Raw genomic sequence first — 20,287 nt, forward strand, 5'->3', positions numbered from 1 at the left:
CGGGATAATGCTCAGGCAGCTGCAGGTAGTTTACTCAAATCAAGAAATCTGACCCCTACACCTACACAACAACATGAAGAAACAACGCAAATCCCAGTCACAGGGAGAAGACGAGGAAACAAGTCAGGAAGCCTCAGTAGGTGCTAGCCACCTTAGGGACCTCTCTGACAGGGAATTCAGATATGAAGTCATTAAGATGTTCAATCAACTCAATGAAACAGTCAGACAGATATCTGCTAAATTGAAAGAGGACATGAAAGAAACAATCGATTGCACAATCAACAAAATACTGGAAGAAATGAGAGCAGAAATTGGAAAGCTTTGTACAGAAATGGCATGGATCACAGATTCCATAGATGAAATCAAAAACTCAGTCTGTGCCCTTAAAAATAGAATGACCACAACTGAGGAAAGAATCAGTGAGCTGGAAGATCAGCTGCACCAAGCCAACACGCAACAACAAAGAATGGCAAAGGACCTCAAAATAGCTCTACAGAGAATCAGAGTCCTAGGAGACGATTCCAAAAGGAACAATATTAGAATCATTGGACTACCAGAAGCTCAGGGAAACAATCCCAATGAAAAAAACCATGGTTAAACAAATCATCGCCAAGAAATTCCCAGAGTTCCACAATACAGCCATTCAGATTCAAGCAGCCTGAAGGGTGCCAGCTAAAAGAGACCAGAACAGAAACACTCCAAGACGTATTACAATTAGAATGATCGATGCTGCCGATAGAGACACAATACTGCAAGCAGCAAGGGCAAAAAAGGAAATCACATACAAAGGAGCACCCCTGAGATTCACAGCAGACCTATCAGAGGAAACCCTACAAGAACAAAGGCAGTGGCGAGATATAGTGAAAAAACTCACGGAAATGAATGCTTCACCAAGAACACTCTATCCGGCTAAACTCTCACTCAAAATGGAAGGAACGGTACACTATTTTCTAGATAAACAGCAGCTCAGGGACTTCATAGACTCAAAACCAAACCTAAAACAAGGGCTAAAGGGGCTACTATAAGACAAGACAAACCCTGTAACCACAACACACCTGCACAGAAAGATGACACAAAACCCCATAACCATACTCTCTCAATGTCAACAGTCCAAATTCACCATTTAAGAGACACAGAGTGGCAAAAATGAATACAGAGACAGAACCCAATATTCTGCTGCCTACAAGAAACTCAACTCAACACACTCAGAGCAAACACAGACTCAAAGTCAAAGGATGGAAAACAATCCTGCAAGCAAACAGCTCCTGCACAAAAGCTGGGGTGGCCATACTCGTATCCGACAACATTAATTTCACCTTGAAAAAGACTAGAAGGGACAGGGAAGGCTACTTTCTCTTCATCAAGGGATACGTACAACAGGAAGAAATCACACTCTTAAATGTATATGCACCTATTAAGAGAACAGCTAAATATTTAAAACAACTGCTAACAGATTTTAAGGAGGACATTGCAAGCAACACAATAGTACTTGGAGACTTCAATATCGTCCTATCACCTCTGGACAGATCAACAAGAACAAAACCCAGCAAGGAATCATTGGCTTTGAAAGAAGAAATAGAAGAGAGAGGGCTTATAGACCTATACAGGGCTTTACATCCCCAAAAGTAAGAATACATATTTTTCTCCAGTGCACAGGGAACATTTTTCAAAAGAGACCGTGTGCTAGAACACAAAACATACCTCAACAGAATCAGGAAGATAGAAATAGTATCAGCCGTCTTTTCAGACCATGATGCACTGAGGATAGAAGTGAATCACACACAGACACGGAGAACCAAATCAAACACCTGGGAATTAAACAACTCAATGCTGAACAATGAGTGGGTCAGGAATGAAGTCAAGGACGAAATCAAAAGGTACCTGGAAACAAATGAAAATTAAGACACGAGCTACCAGAACCTATGGGATGCAGCGAAAGCCATATTAAGAGGAAAATTTATAGCTCTGCAAGCAGATCTTAGGTCGGTAGAAAAGATGCACATAAACAGCTAGACCTCACAGCTCAAGACCTTAGAAAAGGATCAACAGAAAGACCCTAAATCAGGCAGAAGAAGAAGAGATCATAAAACTTAGAGCAGAAATCAATGACATGGAAACCAAGAAACAATCCGAAAGATCAATAAAACCAAGAGCTGGTTCTTCAAGAAAATAAACAAGATAGATAAACCACTAGCAACACTCACAAAGAAACAAAGAGAAAGAACCCTAATTAACCGACTCAGAAATGAGAAGGGGGATATCACAACAGAAAACAAAGAAATCCAAAAGATCATCAAAGACTATTTTGAAAGTCTGTATGCCACAAAACAAGAGAACCTAGAAGAAATGGACAAATTCCTGGACTCCTCTAATCTCCCAAAGCTGAATCAAGAAGATCTGGAGTATCTGAATAGACCTATTAACATCAACGAAATAGAAACTGAAATCAAAAGTCTTCCCAAAGACAAAAGCCCTGGTCCAGATGTATTCACTAGCTAATTTTCCCAAACATTTAAAGAGGACCTGCTGCCAGTCCTTCTCAAGCTTTTCCAGGAAATTGAAAGAATGGAAACTCTAACAAACAGTTTCTATGAAGCTCATATCTCTCTAATACAAAAAGGAAACAAAGACACCATGAGAAAAGAAAACTACAGGCCGATTTCCCTGGTGAACACGGATGCGAAAATTCTCAACAAAATATTAGCAAATAGAATTCAACCACTCATCAAAAAGATCATACACCATGACCAAGTAGGATTCATCCCGGGGATGCAAGGCTGGTTTAATACTCGGAAATAAATCAACATAATATACCATATCAGCAAAAGAAAAGATAAAAATCGTATGATCATATCAATAGATGCAGAGCAAACATTTGACAAGATTCAGCACCCATTTATGATGAAAACCCTAGCCAAAATGGGGATAGAGGGGACTTTCCTCAATATAGTTAAAGCCACCTACCACAAGCCTACAGCAAGCATCATCCTCAATGGCGAAAAACCGAGAGCCTTCCCTCTAAGATCAGGGATGAGACAAGGATGTCCACTCTCTCCACTGTTGTTCAATATAGTACTGGAAGTACTTGCAATAGCGATTAGGCAAGAAAAAGATATGAGGGGCATCCAGGTAAAAAGGAAGAAATCAAGGTCTCACTATTCGCAGATGATATGATACTATACTTAGAGAATCCTAAAACCTCTACCAAGAAACTTCTAGAAACAATAGGCTTGTATAGTAAAGTGGCAGGCTATAAAATCAATACCCAAAAGTCCATGGCTTTCCTATATGCAAATAGTGAAAGAGAAGAAAGTGACATGAAGAAAACAATCCCAATCACAATTGTGCCCCAGAAAATCAAGTACCTAGGAATCACCTTAACTAAGGAAGTAAAGGACCTGTACAAAGAAAACTACAAAACGCTACTTCAGGAAATAAAAGAGGATACGAGGAAATGGAAAACTATCCCCTGCTCATGGATCGGGAGAATTAACATTGTCAAAATGGCAGTACTTCCCAAAGCACTGTATAAATTCAACGCAATCCCTATTAGGATACCCATGACATTCTTCAACAAAGTGGAGCAAACACTCCTGAAATTTATATGGAACAATAAGCCCCCACGAATAGCTAAAGCAATTCTTGGGAAAAAGAAAATGGGAGGAATCAATCTCCCTAACTTCAAACTCTACTACAAGGCAGTAATAATTTTAAAAAGCATGGTACTGGAACAAAGGCATAGCTGTAGACCAATGGAACAGGGTTGAATATACTGACATCTCCCCCCAAGCACATGAGCATCTAATCTTCGTTAAGGGGGCAAGAAAAGTAAAGTGGAGCAGGGAAAGCCTCTTTAACAAATTATGCTGGCAGAACTGGATGGCTACATCAAAACAATGGGCTCAGATCTTTGCCTAACTCCATGTACAAAAGTGAGATCTAAGTGGATTGAAGACCTCAAAATCAGACCGAAATCTATAAGGTACATTGAGGAAAAAGTTGGCAAAACCCTCCATGACATAGAAGCTAATGGTGTCTTCAAAGATGTCACACCGCTGGCCAAGCAAGTGAAAACAGAGATAGACAAATGGGACTATCTTAAACTAAGAAGCGTCTGCACCTCAAAAGAAACAGTGACCAAAATACAAAGACAGTCTACAGAATGGGAAAGGATATTCGCCAACTATACATCTGATAAGGGGTTAATTTCAAGGATATACAAAGTACTGATTCAACTCCACAAAAAGAAAATATTCAACGCCATCAAAAAATGGGGAGATGAAATGAATAGAAACTTTCACAAAGAAGAAATCCGAATGGCTAAAAGGCACATGAGAAAATGCTCCACATCATTAATCATCAGGGAGATGCAGATCAAAACCACAATGAGTATCACTTCACACCACAGAGACTGGCCCATATCCACAAGAACAAAAGCAACCGGTGCTGGCGTGGATCTGGTGAGAAACGGACACTCCTTCTCTGTTGGTGGGAATGCCAACTGGTTCAGCTCTTTTGGAAAACAGTATGGACGATTCTCAAAAAATTAGAAATTGAACTCCCATTTGATCCAGCAATACCACTCCTGAGAATATATCCCAGAGAGGCAAAAAAGTATAGTCGAAGTGACATCTGTAATTGTCTGTTCATTGCAGCACTCTTTACAATAGCCAGAATCTGGAAAAAACCTGAGTTCCTGAGAACAGATGACTGGTTAAAGAAACTTTGGTACATTTACACAATGGGGCTGGAGCGATAGCACAGCGGTAGGGCGTTCGCCTTACAAGCGGCCAACATGGCCGACCCGAGTTCGATTCCTCCGCCCCTCTCGGAGAGCCTGGCAAGCTACCGAGAGTATTCGATATGCCAGACACAGTAACAACAAAGTCTCCAATGGAGACGTTACTGGGCCCGCTCGAGCAAATCGACGATCAACGGGAGGGCCTTTACACAATGGAGTACTATGTAGCTGTTAGAAAAGACGAAGTCACGAAATTTGCATACAAGTGGTACTACATGGAAAGTATCATGTTAAGCGAAATGACTCAGAAAAAAGGGATAGACATAGAAAGATTGCATTCATCTGGGGAACATAAAGTAAAAAAATAGGAGACTAACACCCAAGAATGGCCGAGATTAGTACCAGGAATTTTACTCCATGGCTTGGAGGCCAACCACACATACTAGGGGAAAAGGGAGCTCAAATAAAGAAGGGAACACCAAATAAAGGTGTTGGGAGGATCCTCCCAGGAGGGGAGAAGCATGCTGAAAATACACTATAGACCAAACATGATTGTCACCCATTGCCTCTTTTGCAAACCACAACACCCAATAAGAGAGAGAGAACAAAAGGGAATGCCCTGCCACAGAGGCAGGGTGGGATGGGGGGAATGGGGGGTGGGAGGGATACTGGGATCCGTGGTGGTGGGAAATGGGCACCGGTGTAGGGATGGGTATTTGATCATTGTATAATTGAAACCCAAGCACAAAAATGTGTAAATCTGCAACTGTACCTCATGATGTGTCACTATTAAAAAGGAGCGATAGCACAGCGGTAGGGCGTTTGCTTTGCACGCAGCCAACATGGCCGACCCGAGTTCGATTCCTGCGCCCCTCTTGGAATGCCGGGCAAGCTACCGAGAGTATCTCGCCCGCACGACAGAGCCTGGCAAGCTCCCCATGACGCATTCGATACGCTAGACACAGTAACAACAAAGTCTCCAATGGAGACGTTACTGGGCCCGCTCGAGCAAATCGATGATCAAAGGGAGGGCCTTTATCTTTTACCTTTACCTAAAAAAATTTTAAAAAAACCCTTAAAATTGTACATTAAGGGGGTATGGTGCCCCCAGCAGGTCAATCTGTACTCGTGAGATGAGTGCATCAGCAGCCTGATGGAGCCTTCAGACTTCCAGATACCCCAAAATTGCTGCTGTGCCTTTGGCCAGAGCCCAAAAACTTGGGGCAAAGTTTACCAAAAAAGTAAATGGCCAAAAGTTAGGTATGGGAAACACACCCACAAACCACCTCCAGCTCAGCTATATAATTGGAGGCATGGACTCTCTGCTTCCTGATTGAACTGCTTAATGGCCATGATCCCAGAGACTCAGAAACAAATCTCGAAACCCGGCGGCTATTGGCAGAACTGCGTCCAATCCCTGCAGTAGGTTACCAGTGCTGGGCCAACCCTAGTGGGAATAGGTTTCGTGCCTTGGCCTGTTCCCCCTGGCGGCCCAGTGGCTGCCATCCTCCAGAGACCACTGGACAGTCAGGTTTGGGCCCGCAGTGATGAGACTCAGGGGATGGGGGTGGAGCTGGTCCTGTCCTCTCCACCCCAAAGAGACCCCAAGTCATCTCCTACGAACGGCCTCTCTGGCTCCTGATCAAGCTGCTTAATAGTCATGATCTCAGAGACTCAGAAACAAATCTGTAAACCCAGCGGCTTTTGGCAGAAATGCGTCCGGACCCCAGAGTAGGTTACTGTCGCGAGGCCACCCCAGGGGGGAAAGGGTGTTCTCACTCTGCCTGCTCCCCCTTGGCAGCTCGTTGGCCATCATCCTCCAGAGGCCATTGGACAGTCAGGCTTGGGCCCGCAGTGACGAGACACTCAGGGCCTCACAGGAAGGATGGGGGTGGAGCCGGTCCTGTCCTCCCGGTCCCAACAAGACCCCATGTCAACGCCCACGAATGGCCTCTCTGGCTCCTGATCAAGCTGCTTAATGGCCATGATCCCAGAGACTCAGAAACAAATCTGTAAACCCAGTGGCTTTTGGCAGAATTGCGTCCAAACCCTGCAGTAGGTTACCGGTGCTGGGCCAATCCAGGTGGGAATAGGTTTTATGCCTTGGCCTGTTCCGCCTGGCGGCCCAATGGCTGCCATCCTCCAAAGGCCACTGGACAGTCAGGTTTGGGCCCACAGTGACGAGACACTCAGGGCCTCACAGGAAGGATGGGGGTGGAGCCGGTCCTGTCCTTCCCACCCCAAAGAGACCCCAAGTCATCGCCCATGAACAGCCTCTCTGGCTCCTGACCAAGCTGCTTAACGGCCATGATCCCAGAGACTCAACCAAATGTCAAAATCCAAAGGCTTTTGGCAGAAATGTGTCTGGACCCCACAGTAGGTTACTGTCGCTGGGTCACCCCAGGTGGGAAAGGGTATTGTCCCTCCGCCTGCTTCCCCCAGGCGGTTCGGTGGCCGCCATCCTCCAGAGGCCATTGGACAGTCAAGTTTGGGCCCGCTTTGATGAGACATTTTGGGCCTCACGGGATGGGGGTGGAGCCGGTCCTGTCCTCCCCACCCCAACGAGACCCCAAGTCATTGCGTACATTATAAATAAATGAAAAAAATGTACATTAAACAGCAGGGAAGGAAGGGAATAAAACGAGGGTTGGGCATTCATAGGACTTTTCACTTATGGCTGAGGTGTTTTGTTTTAATGTTGACAAAGAAACTCTGTGTATTTCTGTTGAATTAAACATTTAAAAATACTCTAATGCAAAACAACATAAAAACCCTACAAGTTGTTATTCAGGTGGAATAATCTGCCTTGCCCATCGCTACCCAGAACCCCTGTCTAATGCCTACTAACTGTCCGATTTATGTTGCTATGACTGGAAATGTCCTTTTTTATGTAGGAGTACTGCTATTATTCAGCCACTGATTAGCCATTGAATTGGGCATGAACTCCACCTTACTTTTTTTTCATTTTTTATAATTTTCTTTATTGAATCACTGTGACAGCAGTTAACAAAGCTTTCAGGTTTAAGTCTCGGTCATACAATGAAACACTTATACCTTCACCAGGGCCCATTCTCCAGCACCAAAAAACCCAGTATACCCCCATCCCACACCCTCCCCCTAGCTGTGGGGCAGATGATTTCCATATTACTCTCTCTCTTTACTTTGATTACATTCAATATTTTGACACCAGACCACCATTATTATTTGGGATTTGACCCAAACACTCAGATCTGCTGAAAAGGCAACAGAAGACAATTTGAGTTCTATTGCTGGTTATGAATAACATATGATGTCGCAAGACTGCAGTAGTGGCCGTGCGATTCTGAAATACCGAAATTTTAACAATTAAATCTGGAGGGATTTCTGCAAAAACCTGCTGGGTTATGAGATTTGTTTCTGATATCTGGGATCGTGGCTGTTAAGCATTTCAATCAGGAACCAGAGAAGTCATGCCTCCAATTATATAGCTAAGCCGGAGGTGGTTTGTGGGTGTGTCTCCCACATACCTAACTTTTGGCCATTTACTTTCTTGGCAAACTTTGCCTCAAGTTTTTGGGCTCTGGCCAAAAGCACAGCAGCTATTTTGGGGTATCTGGAAGTCCGAAGGCGCCATCAGGCTGCTGATGCACTCACGTCACAGGTACAGATTGACCTGCTGGTGGCACCATATCCCTTAATTATAGTTTTTAAAGTTTTTCTGAAGATATATAAGAATACTAAGTAAGAGAAACAAAGTCCAGTAAAAGATATAAGTGAATAAAAGTAAGTCTGATATTTAGGTGTGATTTTCCCCTAATGCAATTTACAAAGGTTCTCAAAATCTCAAATAATGCAGCTGAGATTCTGAAAATTAAGCAGAAAATTTGGGCATATCATGGTTGGTCTGGGGTTCTCAAGGAACTTATTAAAAACTGAAGCTAAGGAAAAGCTTGCCAGAAAACAAGGCCTGGATCCTTGACCCACTCCAAAGAGAAACTATATGAGTGTATGTTCCAGAAGAAAGAAAACTAGATACACATATAAAAGACTAAAATAAAACTATAAAGTGATAACACTTACACCAAATACAAAAATTTAATGATCGAATTAAGGGGAAAAATAGGTAAAATTACTTTTGGTGGTGTTTCAATTATCCTATGTGAAAATCATGCAATGCTTTATTATGACTTTTAAACAGAAAATACAATTTTCAGAGTTTAGAAGGATGATTTTTCCTGGGATAACTGGGCAGCTAAGAATGTCTACTGTGGATTAAACATAAAACTGGTGTTAGCTTTGCTTTTGAAGATTGACAAATCTGGAGAATACTTAATTGGAGAAAAAGTGAACTATTTAAAGGTGGAAAAGTAGATGAAGATGTGATTGACTTTGGGGAAAATTCATTAGAAAGGAATTAAGGAAATAATTTAAAAATATGCCATAAGCGAATACAAAGACCAAGAGAGAAAACATCTTAATTGTTTGTCATTTATCTGTTTGTGTATAGTATGTTGATTTACATTTCTTCAAGACATTATTTTATTATTATGTCAATACTGAATCGTTCTGCTAATTATTTGCTCTACTTACCATCTGACCTCACTGGCAGAAGGAAAACCTTATCTTCTTTCCTTAGAGGATGATCCATGTGTACAATCAGCTGTTGGATGTTTAGTAGCTTCACATGCTCCAACGAGATGTTAAATGTTTTAGTGATAGTCACTGTGCCATTTGGATTCTCAGCAAGGAATTCCTCTGGTGGGCTAGTCAAGACTTTTGAAGGGAAAACAGATATCTTTGGAACAGGTTTTCCAACAGCCGAATAAATTAATCTAACATCTTCAGTGTCATGGTTGGTCTGGAGTTCCATTCGTAATACAGATATAGCTGAAGGGAAGTAGATGAAACAAGACTGAACATAAAAATAAGTCATTCCAGATTTCTGTGTTGTTAAACATTGGCTAACCAATATTTCTATCTGACTCTAAAATTTGAAAGTATGTACCTCCCTGATATCTTTGCTCACCTTTACAAATAATTTTATCTCCTATATCCACAATATTTCAAATTGAGGGTTAACAAAGTACAGTAAAGTAAAGGCCCTCCTTTCATCGATTTGCTTGAGCGGGCCCAGTAACGTCTCCATTGGAGACTTTGTTGTTACTGTGTCTGGCATATCGAATACTCTCGGTAGCTTGCCGGGCTCTCCGAGAGGGGTGGAGGAATCGAACTCGGGTCGGCCATGTTGGCTGCGTGCAAGGCAGATGCCCTACCTGCTGTGCTATCGCTCCACAAAATTTTAACAAAATTAACAAAATTTTTTAAAAATTATACCTTATTAGTACATTATGTAGATCCCCAATATTTGAATTTATAACAGCATAGTAAAGGTAACATTATGATAACATAAGTAATCAATATTTATTAGTTTTATATTTAAGAAAAAAGTTTTTTGGGGATGGCTTTGGGCCACACTCAGTGATGCTCAGAGCTTACTCCTGCTCTGTGTCCAGGAATTACTCCTGGCAGTGCTCAGAGGACCATATGGGATGCTGGGGATCAAACCTAGCTATGTGCACGGTAAATACCCCACCACTGTAATATTGGTTTGGCCCCTAAATATTGAGAAATTTCTATTAATATTGACTTACTTTCTCTCTTTTATCACCTACTATATTTTTCTCATTTACTTTTTCATTCATGTACTTCATATTATCAGTAAAATATTAAACAACCATAAATTTTACAGACTGAAAGTCAGTACACTATATGTAATAAAAATATTATATGAGAGAACATAAATGTTATGCCTGGCACCTGGCATTTCATGGTACAACAGCAGGTGATTGATTCAGCCATTAACAATATATGGTATTTAGTCGTCTCTCATGGTTGTCCTTTATTATATCTTTTCTCTAGAATTCTTTATCTGAATCTATTTGAATAAAATACCATCCCATAGTTTCAACTTTATATTAAACATTACTTAAAATGTTCAGACAGGTTTGTCCTGCATGGCTGCCCCGAGGGAACACATTAAACAGACACTTATAGCAGGCTTCATCTTCAAGTTTCACTTCCTGGATAGTTATAAATGAGCAATTGGGTTCTATGGCCTTGCATCGCAGTCGATCTTGATATGGTGGAAGAATGTTTTCGCCAAATATTCTGCTATATGTGCCAATATTTTGTGGCAAAGAGTCTTGGATCTTCTGCCAGGTGATTTGCACAACATCTGCTGGAGTTGTCAAATTACAGAAAATGGTCACATTTCCTCCCAATATGGCTGTCTCATTCATTTTGTGCTTTATTGTCTGTGGAGGATCTAAAAAAAAAACAGAAGATTGAGAAGGAAGACCCTCTTAATACTACCTTACCTTGTGCTTCCCCACTCAGATTTTGTACTCTTTTTGTAACAATTTCGTTAGCCCTATCGATTAGAAAATAAGCATTCCTATTTCTTCATAATCGATACCCTATATTTTAGTGTTTCTAGTACTTACAGCATAATTAACTACCATTTATTAAATTTAAAAACTGAAATCAAAATTTGAATTTGTGGTATCCAAATTGTAATTATTTAAATTAACATTTATTTATCTCTCTTTGTGGCTCTTTATTTTTAGGTTACAATGTAAACCCACAAAGAAAATATCAGCAAATTTGAAAGCATAAAGTTAAAAAAAACTCAAAAAAACAAAGCAATCTCAAAAACAAGACAAATTAAAAATTTCAAAAAACTGTAAGAAATATTGAAAATATTCACTATGTAATTCCCAAAAAAGTTTGTTTCTCATTTGTTTTTAGACTCTATAGCAGTTATTGGGTGCACTAATACCTTTCTTTCATTCACTGTTTCAAAGTTAGTCAAATAAATCTGTTAGTTGTCTGCAATATAGTTACATGATTAATGTCAATGCCCAGACAAACGTCCTATGCACTTGCCATTATAAAAGTAAATAAATTACAAGCAGCTATTTACTTGCATTGAGTTCCATAAATATGCCTTTGAAAGAAAAATTGAATAATTACCTGATCCTTGTAACTTCATAGGAAGCATGAAGAACAGGAAAATAATCTGGAGAAGAAAATCCATGAAATGCAGTGGTGACATCTTTCAAACACATGACACATTTTATATTCTTACCGAGGTCCTGTTGTGTCATGTGCCACGTATTTTTAAGTTGTTACTCATTAACTCCCGTGATTGTTTCACTTCAGTTTCAGTGCTTTATAATTTATCCTTGAAGGTTTCTTTTTCTCAGAAAGGTGGGGAAAGGCTGCAACCATTAATCTGAGATGGGGTCACTGACCTCACTCTAGTGGGTTGGGTGAGGCAGCTGGGAGGTGGGAAAGGAAAGGAACAGCCAATGTAAACTTTTTGAAGAAGACTGATAACGAAATCCAACAGAAATGGGATACAGAGAAAGGATTTGAGGTCAATGCATATATATTGAGGAAGCAGGCTGGCAGAAGCAAGCACTTTGTAAAATTCCCATATCCATACATGAACCAGCAACTTCATTTGGGATACACATTTCCTTTATCCCAAAGTGAGTTTGCAATACCAGAGATTGAAAGAGGATAGTTGTCTGTTTCCCTTTGGAATGCCTATGACAATGCCTATGAAAGGCATGTGCTGACAAACTGAAAAGAGAACTAGAACTCTGTGTTTTCTGCCCTGATTTTCCAGAAGATGAGGAGGAAAAGGAAGAAATCAATGTTAAAACAGAAGACAAAGTAATTAAGAACAAAGTTAAAGGGGAAAAGAGTAAGTGGTGCATAATGAAGTCCTTGAGACTGTCTACTGAAGAGATAGTCAAGTTTTCTGAAGCACAGCATTGGTTTGATTTTTTTTCCCAATACTGGCTATTCGGGATCTGAAGAGATTAGGTCTGAAGGTAGACTAGCATCACTTCTTCTTTATCACTGATGTTAATCCTTGCTATAGGTAATTTGTCACTTGGCAGTTTTTAATATTAAGAGAATGAAACAATTCCATTTAGGAAATGGTATACCATTTTCTCCCCAAAAATGGACAGCCTTGTATGGATCGTTATAAACAAGCAGGAGAGGTTGTTGAACTGCAGGAATATTCTTTAATCCAACTGAAAGTGCTTGAGCCACATCCATACAAATTAAGTGGCTTGAAAAAGACAAATTTCTTCTCAGTTACTGCTCCTCTCTGACCACAGAACATTCAACAGACCAACTGTGAGTTCACCCTGTTTAAAGTACATGGAACAAGGTGGTTAAAGGAGTCTCTCTGATTCTACAGCCTACATGGAAGCCTGCCTCAAGTGCTGGGGGTGAAGGCAGCTGGGATGGAGAAGGGCCACTATGACAATGATAGTTGGAAATGATCACTCTGGATAAGAAGTGTGTGCTGAAAATAGGTAAAGGAACAAACATGACATCCTCTCAGGACCTGTTTTGCAAACCATAATGCCCGAAAGGACAGAGAGAGAGAAGAAAAGTTCCTGCCATAGAGGCAGGCTGGTGGGGAGAGGGGGGCATGGAGAGTGGTGAGAGGGAAATTGGGAACACTGATAGTGGGAAATATATACCGGTTGAGAAATAGATGTTGAAATGTTGTATGACTGAAACCCACCATGAACAACTTTGCAACTGTGTATCTCATGGTGATTCAATAAGTATTATAAATAAATAATAAATTTTTGAAAATAAAAAAAGTTAAGCCTCCTTTTTTCACTGTCCCTTTCACTGTTACTGTCATCACTGTCATCCCATTGTTGGTCGGTTTACTCGATCGGGCGCCAGTAACGTTTCTATACCATCCCAGTCTGAGATTTTAGCAGGCTCTCTTTACTCGTCTTTCCCAACAATTGGAGGCTCTTTCAGGGTCAGGGGAATGAGACCTGTTATTATTACTGTTTTTGGCATACCAAAGACGCCACAGGGATCTTTTTCACATGAGCAAAAAAAAAAATCATCTCACTAAAATGACTTGTGGGCAATTTACTGGGAATACCATCATCTACCTTGTTCACTAACCTCACGCACAGTGGAGGTTCACCCTGATTTCTGATTATACAACTACTCATTGTGCCAACATTTTGGATAGGAGAACCTAAATGGATAGAAATTCCTAAATAGAAGAACCTAATTGGAGATTTAAATAAATTTCCTTTCTAATAATCCATTTCTTCATTTATTCAGAATAATACTAAGCAATATGGGGATTCTGGGACTAAAAAATATTATATTCTTCAAAGATTACATTTCTGTAGTACTCCAAATTTTATTGAGGTAGTTTGGCTTACAAAAGTTACAAAACTGTATGTTTTATGAACATAGTTTCATAACTTTAAAAGTGTATTGTGGGCACACGCACCCCAGGCATCCTCTAGGACCCTGTGACGCACACCATCCCTGAGTCTCTTCCTGTTAGATACCCAACACTGTGTGGGTCTTCTTCCTTCCCAAGATTGTATATCCCTCAAACAATAGGGACCCACAGGAAGCGTGACCTCTTCAGAAGTGGACATGATTTCTGTAGAAGTGGCCGTGGCCTAATTGGGGTCGGCCGCCACTCACGCGGTTGTAGGTGATTTACTCATACCCAGCAATCTCAGTCTCCATAACTCTACAATACCGTGAAGAGACAACGCAAATCCCCACCACGTGGGGAGGACAATGAAACAGTCCAGAAGCCTCAGTAGGTGCCACTCACCTACTCTCAAAGAATTCACATATGAAGTAATAAAGATGTTCAATGAACTCAATGAAACAGTAGGACAGATATCCAGCAAATTAAAAGAGGACATGAGAGAAACAATCGAAAAATTACAGAAAGAAATGAGAGCAGAAATTGGAAAACTACGCACAGAAATGTCACAAATAAAAGATTCCGTAGATGAAATAAAAAAAAAAACTCAGTCTGTTCTTTCTCTGTCTTATTGCCTCTCTGGGGTTGCCTTCAAATGTGAGTGGGGACTCAGAAAAGTCTGAAGTTGAAGGTAGCTCACCAATTTCTAAGTTCTTTCCTTTGGCAGAATAAGTTGTGGCTTAAAGTAATAAAGGAGGTTGTCTGCCTCTGGCCACAGGACCTCTATGAGCTGAGCAAAAACTTAGAGCTTTAAATTATTGCGGTGGATGGAATTTTTACTTTCCTCTAGTTGATTTTATTTAGGAAATAGAATTAGTGCTATCATTGAACTGTTTAAGAGAGAATTTCAGGTTTTTAGGCAACAAAGTTGGAATGTTGCCATTCTTGGCATTGCTTTGATAACTTCTATTTAAGTAATAAGCATAGCCTTATTTTCTGTCATGCTACCTATCTTATACATTTTTGACAGTCGGGTGAATTTTCTTGAAATTTTAGGCAAAAGTTTCTGCCTCCTTGAAAAGCTCTACATCTCCTTGTGATTGGAGTGTGGGTCTCAAGATTCCAGAAGGAGGAAAAAAATCAAGAGCACAAGTCGTAGTCATGAACGAAAAAGAAGCAAAAGTAAGGAACAGAAACAAAGTCGAGATAGAGAACAAAATAAGAGTAAAAGTCATGAAAATAAGAGAAGTAGAAGCAAAGAAAGAAGATGAAGTCGTTCAAGAAGTTGAGATCGCAGATTTAGAGGCCACTACAGAAGTCTTTATCCGGACCAAAATTTAACAGTGCCATCTGAGGAAAGATTGGGTTGCCTCATGGCGTCAAATTAAGCAGATGACGTTCTCGAAGCCAAAGTCCACTCAGAAAAGACAAGAACCCTACAAGGGAACGAATTGATAATCTAACTCCTGAGAAAAGAGATGCAAGGACAGTTTTCTGCATGCAGTTAGCAGCTAGAATTTGGCCATGGCGTTTGGAAGAGTTTTTCTCTACAGTAGGAAAGGTTTAAGATGTGAGGATGATTTCTGCCAGAAATTCAAGACGTTCTAAAGGAATTGCTTATGTGGAAATTGTTGACGTTAGCTCTGTTCCTCTAGCTATAGGATTAACTGGCCAACGTGTCCATCATAATATAGGCATCCCAGGCCGAAAAGAACAGAGCTGCAGCAATGGCAAACAATCCACAAAAGGGAAGTGCTGGACCTATGAGGCTTTATGTGGGCTCCTTACATTTTAACATAACAGAAAATATGCTTCGGGGAATCTTTAAGCCTTTTGAAAGGACTGAAAGTATCCAGCTCATGATGGATAGTGAAACAGGACCATCCAAGGGGCATGGATTTACTACATTTTCTGATTCAGAATGTGCCAAGAAGTTTGGAACATCTTAAAGGATTTGAGTTAGCAGGAAGGCCAATGAAAGTTGGCCATGTTACTGAATGAACTGATGCTTCCAGTGCTAGCTCATTTTTGGACAGTGATGAACTGGAAAGGACTGGAATTGATTTGGGAACAACTGATCACCTCTATTTAATGGCAAGGGTACAGGTTTACAAGATCCACCAGCAGCAGAGAAAGCTCTACAAATGAGTGGCTCTTTGGCATTTGGTGCTGTGGCAGATTGGCAAACAAGACTTTCTCAATAGACGGAAGCTTCAGCTTTAGCTCAGCTGCTTCTGTTCAACCACTTGCAACCCAATACTTCTAACTCTCTAACATGTTTAACCCTCAAACAGAAGAAAAAGTCGGATGGAATACCGAGATGAAAGATGATGTGATTGAAGAATGTAATACACATGGTGGAGTTATTCATATTTATGTTGATAAATATTCAGCTCAGGGCACTGTGTCTGTGAAGTGCCCATTCATTGCTGCTGCCATTGCTGCAGTAAACGCGTCGCATGGCAGGTGGTTTGCTGGAAAAATAATAACAGCAGCATATGTACCTCTTGCAACATACCACAACCTCTTCCCTGATTCTATGACAACAACACAAGTTCTGGTTCCAAGTAGACAATGAAGGAAGATAAAGTGCCTTCTGTATATAGCTTTTTTCTTTCTTGAGAATTCATCTTGTGTGATCTTTTATTTAGATAAAAATAAAGAGACAAGAGTCTACTGTCATTTGTATACAATGCGTATTGTGTAAACACACAAAAAATAAAAAGGGCCGGCGGTCTTGCCGTTTCCCCACTCCAGCGAGGTCGAAGGCGATGGTCAGGTGAAGGAAGGAAACGAGGCCAAGCTAGTTGGTCTTAGTAGCCGTTTATTACATGGAAGAGATGTATGTCATGGAGGCCTCAGGAATCCTCGAGCACGTGCGCCTTTGTTCTCTCCGCTTCTGTCCTCAGCCCCATCTTCCCAGGTTCTCTGGTGCACGTGTCCCCCTAGAGAGCCCTGAAATCTCCCTTATATAGATCATAGTACCTCTAAAGGGCGCAATATAATGATGTCATCAAAAGGAGTTACAGAAAGAAAGTTGAGGAGGCAAACCATACATTGTTTCTTTACATCCACAGGCCAATAACACTGGCCTCCGGAAAGAAGATACAAAGCCAAGCTGAAACCTTTCACAAGCACTTTCACAAGCTGCAAGCACCTTGATTTGCATCCCAAAGACCAGCCTGGCTAGAGCTGGGAATCTACATCCTAAAGATCAATCCTGGCTACCACCTGAGATCTGCATATCTAAGACCAGCTAGGGCTCTGAGAGAAAGGGGAAACTGTCTCAATATACTGGAATCATTTACTGAAGACAGTTTGAAGGGGAGAAAGCAGTCTCATCCAAGCTAGTCAGGACACACAGGAAGCTGCTTCTAGGACGTGTTTCTCCTCTCCTTGTCCAACCAACATATAAGCATACATAATATTAATCATTTTGTATGGACACAGTAAGAAATACTTTGGGCTTATAGAATTGCTCTCCTAGGGCCATCTCGATCTCAGACTGCAGTGCTCAGGCCAGATATCTTTCCTATTCCTAGCAGCAGGGCCCTAGTCTCGTCGTTACTTTTGGATCATGACAGCATTTGCCTATGATCAACCTCTTAACTTATAGTTAAGAATCGTGGCACCTTGGCCTGGCCCATCGCGATGCCAGGGTAGCACATAATTTACCGGCTTGCCCTGGTTCCATCCAGTCCCACGTCGGGACCCTGCCCTTGGAATTCTAGGAAGTGAGGGCAACTGAGGCTTAAGTTGAGAAGGCAGATGCCCAGGAGTGAATAATATTCAAAGCCAATCAATTCCTAAGTTATAAAGCATAACATTAATTAATTGTTTTCCTGTATCTATACAAAAGGACATTGCATTAAAGTAAACTGCTCAAAGACATAAGGAGAGGAGAAAGGCAATATTGACTTACAGTACAGCTTCAGTGTCTAAGAAGGATGACACCTTACAAATTGGTTGGGGAAGAGAGCATAGAAGAGGTTACAGACAGACAAAGTAATGGGAGTGACTCGGGAGCACTGTGATGGGTACAATCTGATAAACCTAAGCTCCGTGTACTCCAACAGCGTATTACCTGGAAAAATAAAAATGTTAACAGGAAAAAGTGCCCATTTAATTTAGATTTTTTTTCACATTTTATCTACGGAATGGTACCATTACTACTGTGTGTGTGTGTGTGTGTGTGTGTGTGTGTATACACAGCTTTGTAAGAATGCAATGGGCCTTAGAGAAAGTATCAGGGTTAAGGTGCTTGTCTTTCATGTGATCATCCCTGGTTTAACCCAGTATCACATATGGTCCCTCAAGCACTTCCAGGAATGATTGCAAAACACAGAGCCAGGAGTGTATCCTGAGAACAGTAGGGTGTGTTCCCAAAACTGAAAAAAAAAACAATCGAGGGGAATGAAGTGCAAAGCAATTAAGGAATAATGTTACTGATACCACACCCACCACCAAAGCGCAAATTTCTACAGGAATAAACAAGTTCTGTCAGCAGTTAAAACAAATCCCACTCACTACGTAAATCACATCCATATTTCAGTAACTTGTTCAAATGAGCTGTCACATCACAAACAAGAATGGCCCTTGCCTGCATACCAGAAACTGTCTCTGCTGGCTCCTAGCAGGGGAATCAGGTTTCTTTACCTTTTGCCCTACCTAGCATCTCTATTGGCAAGATGCAAATCAGTCTGCAAATAGATCTCAACACCTGATGAAAGAAAGCTTAGAAATGGGCATTTGCATATAGATAAGTCAAGGAAGCTTCCATCTGATTGTCTTTGTAGGGAATATTGTAGTGAACAACAGAGAAAATTGGTTTTCTGCAAGTGGAACCAGGGACTATAAATGGGAATAATAACAGTTTGCTCAGGAAACGAGAAGGGAGAAGCAGAGATGTGCCTCCTCCATCACAGTAATCCAGAGCAAGTTAAGGCCTTGCTCCAACAACCATCATTTTCAAGAGTAATGTCTCACAGATACAAGATCACTGGAGAAAACAAATTTTCACAAGATCACAGAGACATAAAAGTTAGAAAGCTTCCACGTCTAACATAAACTCTATTTATTGATTTAACAATGAAAGTTGGGAGGGAGGCAATTTTCAGAAATGCAAGATCGACTGGAAGTCTGTGAGGCAGATGTCCCAGCAAATTCTACAGATCTGATATAAACTGTACCTTTTAAACACTAGGGATGGGCTTCTTTCACCTTCTGTTTAATTTCAAACCTAAGAGACATGTTTGAACTGTTCAAACATGTGTGGTTGTGCACATCACTTTTGCATTTTGTTATAAAACGAGGGTGGAATGTAAACAGATGACTTCTATCTGCAATAGACCCTGCTCACGTTCACTTGGTCTACAGGATGGTATGTCCATTCCATGAGTTACAGGCAAGAAGCAAGAAATGTAGTTTCCCTTTCATTTTTCCTGGTTTTTGCTCGTTTCGTTGGGGAGCCACATGCAGTGGTACTCGAGACTTGACACTGCTCTACAGACAGGTCCAAAGTCAAACCCACACATATTCCAGCCCTTTGAACTTTCTCCCTGACTCTCAGCCGCCTGCAGCCTTTCCTGGTTGTCTCCCCTTGACAATTCCTGGGCATTAGATGTTGGGCATTAGATGGTGCTAAGCAATTAAAAAGGGCTGCAGATGATTCTTAATTACAATCATCTATTCACCATGACACTCCCCAAATGAATGTCTTCCTTTTCATCATCTTGGACTTGTCTTTATGCAGTGAAAAACATTTACAAGATATTTATTCTACTTTTCTCATGTTTTCCCAATTCTCTGCTCCCTGTTTCTGTCTGAGGGGTGAAGTTATATTCTAGGTCTTTCTACCTAGATCCCCACACACTGACCTCTGTTGCACACTGTTTCCTTGCTTTGATGAATGAGCTGCTACTTTTCATATCCTCCCCACATCAAAAAAGCAACGTATGTGTGCTTTCACTCTTGAATTTTAACACCTGCATGTACAAGTTCCTTTTACTAAATTCTTTTACTTTTCAAATGTAAGATTTTTCTTCTGAAAGGAATTGTGCATGTGGGGGAAGGCATAAGCCCCCTTCTTCAGGGCACTGAGGTATAAGCTTGGACATTACTCTGTCACTCGTATCTCTCCAGACCTAACAAACACACATTTCTTCCTCAGTAGGAAAAGCTGCTTCTTCTGCCATCTTGCATTCTTCCCATCAACTCTTTTTGGAAACAAGTCAAGTCATAGAGCATTTTAGATTTTAAATCGAAGCAATTAGTCTCTT

At 41.0% G+C, this 20,287-nt stretch overlaps 1 protein-coding gene and 1 pseudogene across 5 annotated transcripts in view; one reads left to right on the forward strand and one right to left on the reverse strand.

The window, feature by feature from the left end:
- CD200 (CD200 molecule) overlaps nucleotides 1–20,287 on the reverse strand; it is a 220,773-nt gene that overhangs the window by 134,309 nt on the left and 66,177 nt on the right. The window lies entirely within an intron of this gene.
- On the forward strand, nucleotides 15,349–16,669 carry LOC130018548 (RNA-binding protein 39-like; annotated as a pseudogene).

The sequence above is a fragment of the Sorex fumeus genome, unplaced genomic scaffold (assembly GCF_029834395.1).
Source record: "Sorex fumeus unplaced genomic scaffold, SorFum_2.1 ptg000265l, whole genome shotgun sequence".
Taxonomy (NCBI): domain Eukaryota; kingdom Metazoa; phylum Chordata; class Mammalia; order Eulipotyphla; family Soricidae; genus Sorex; species Sorex fumeus.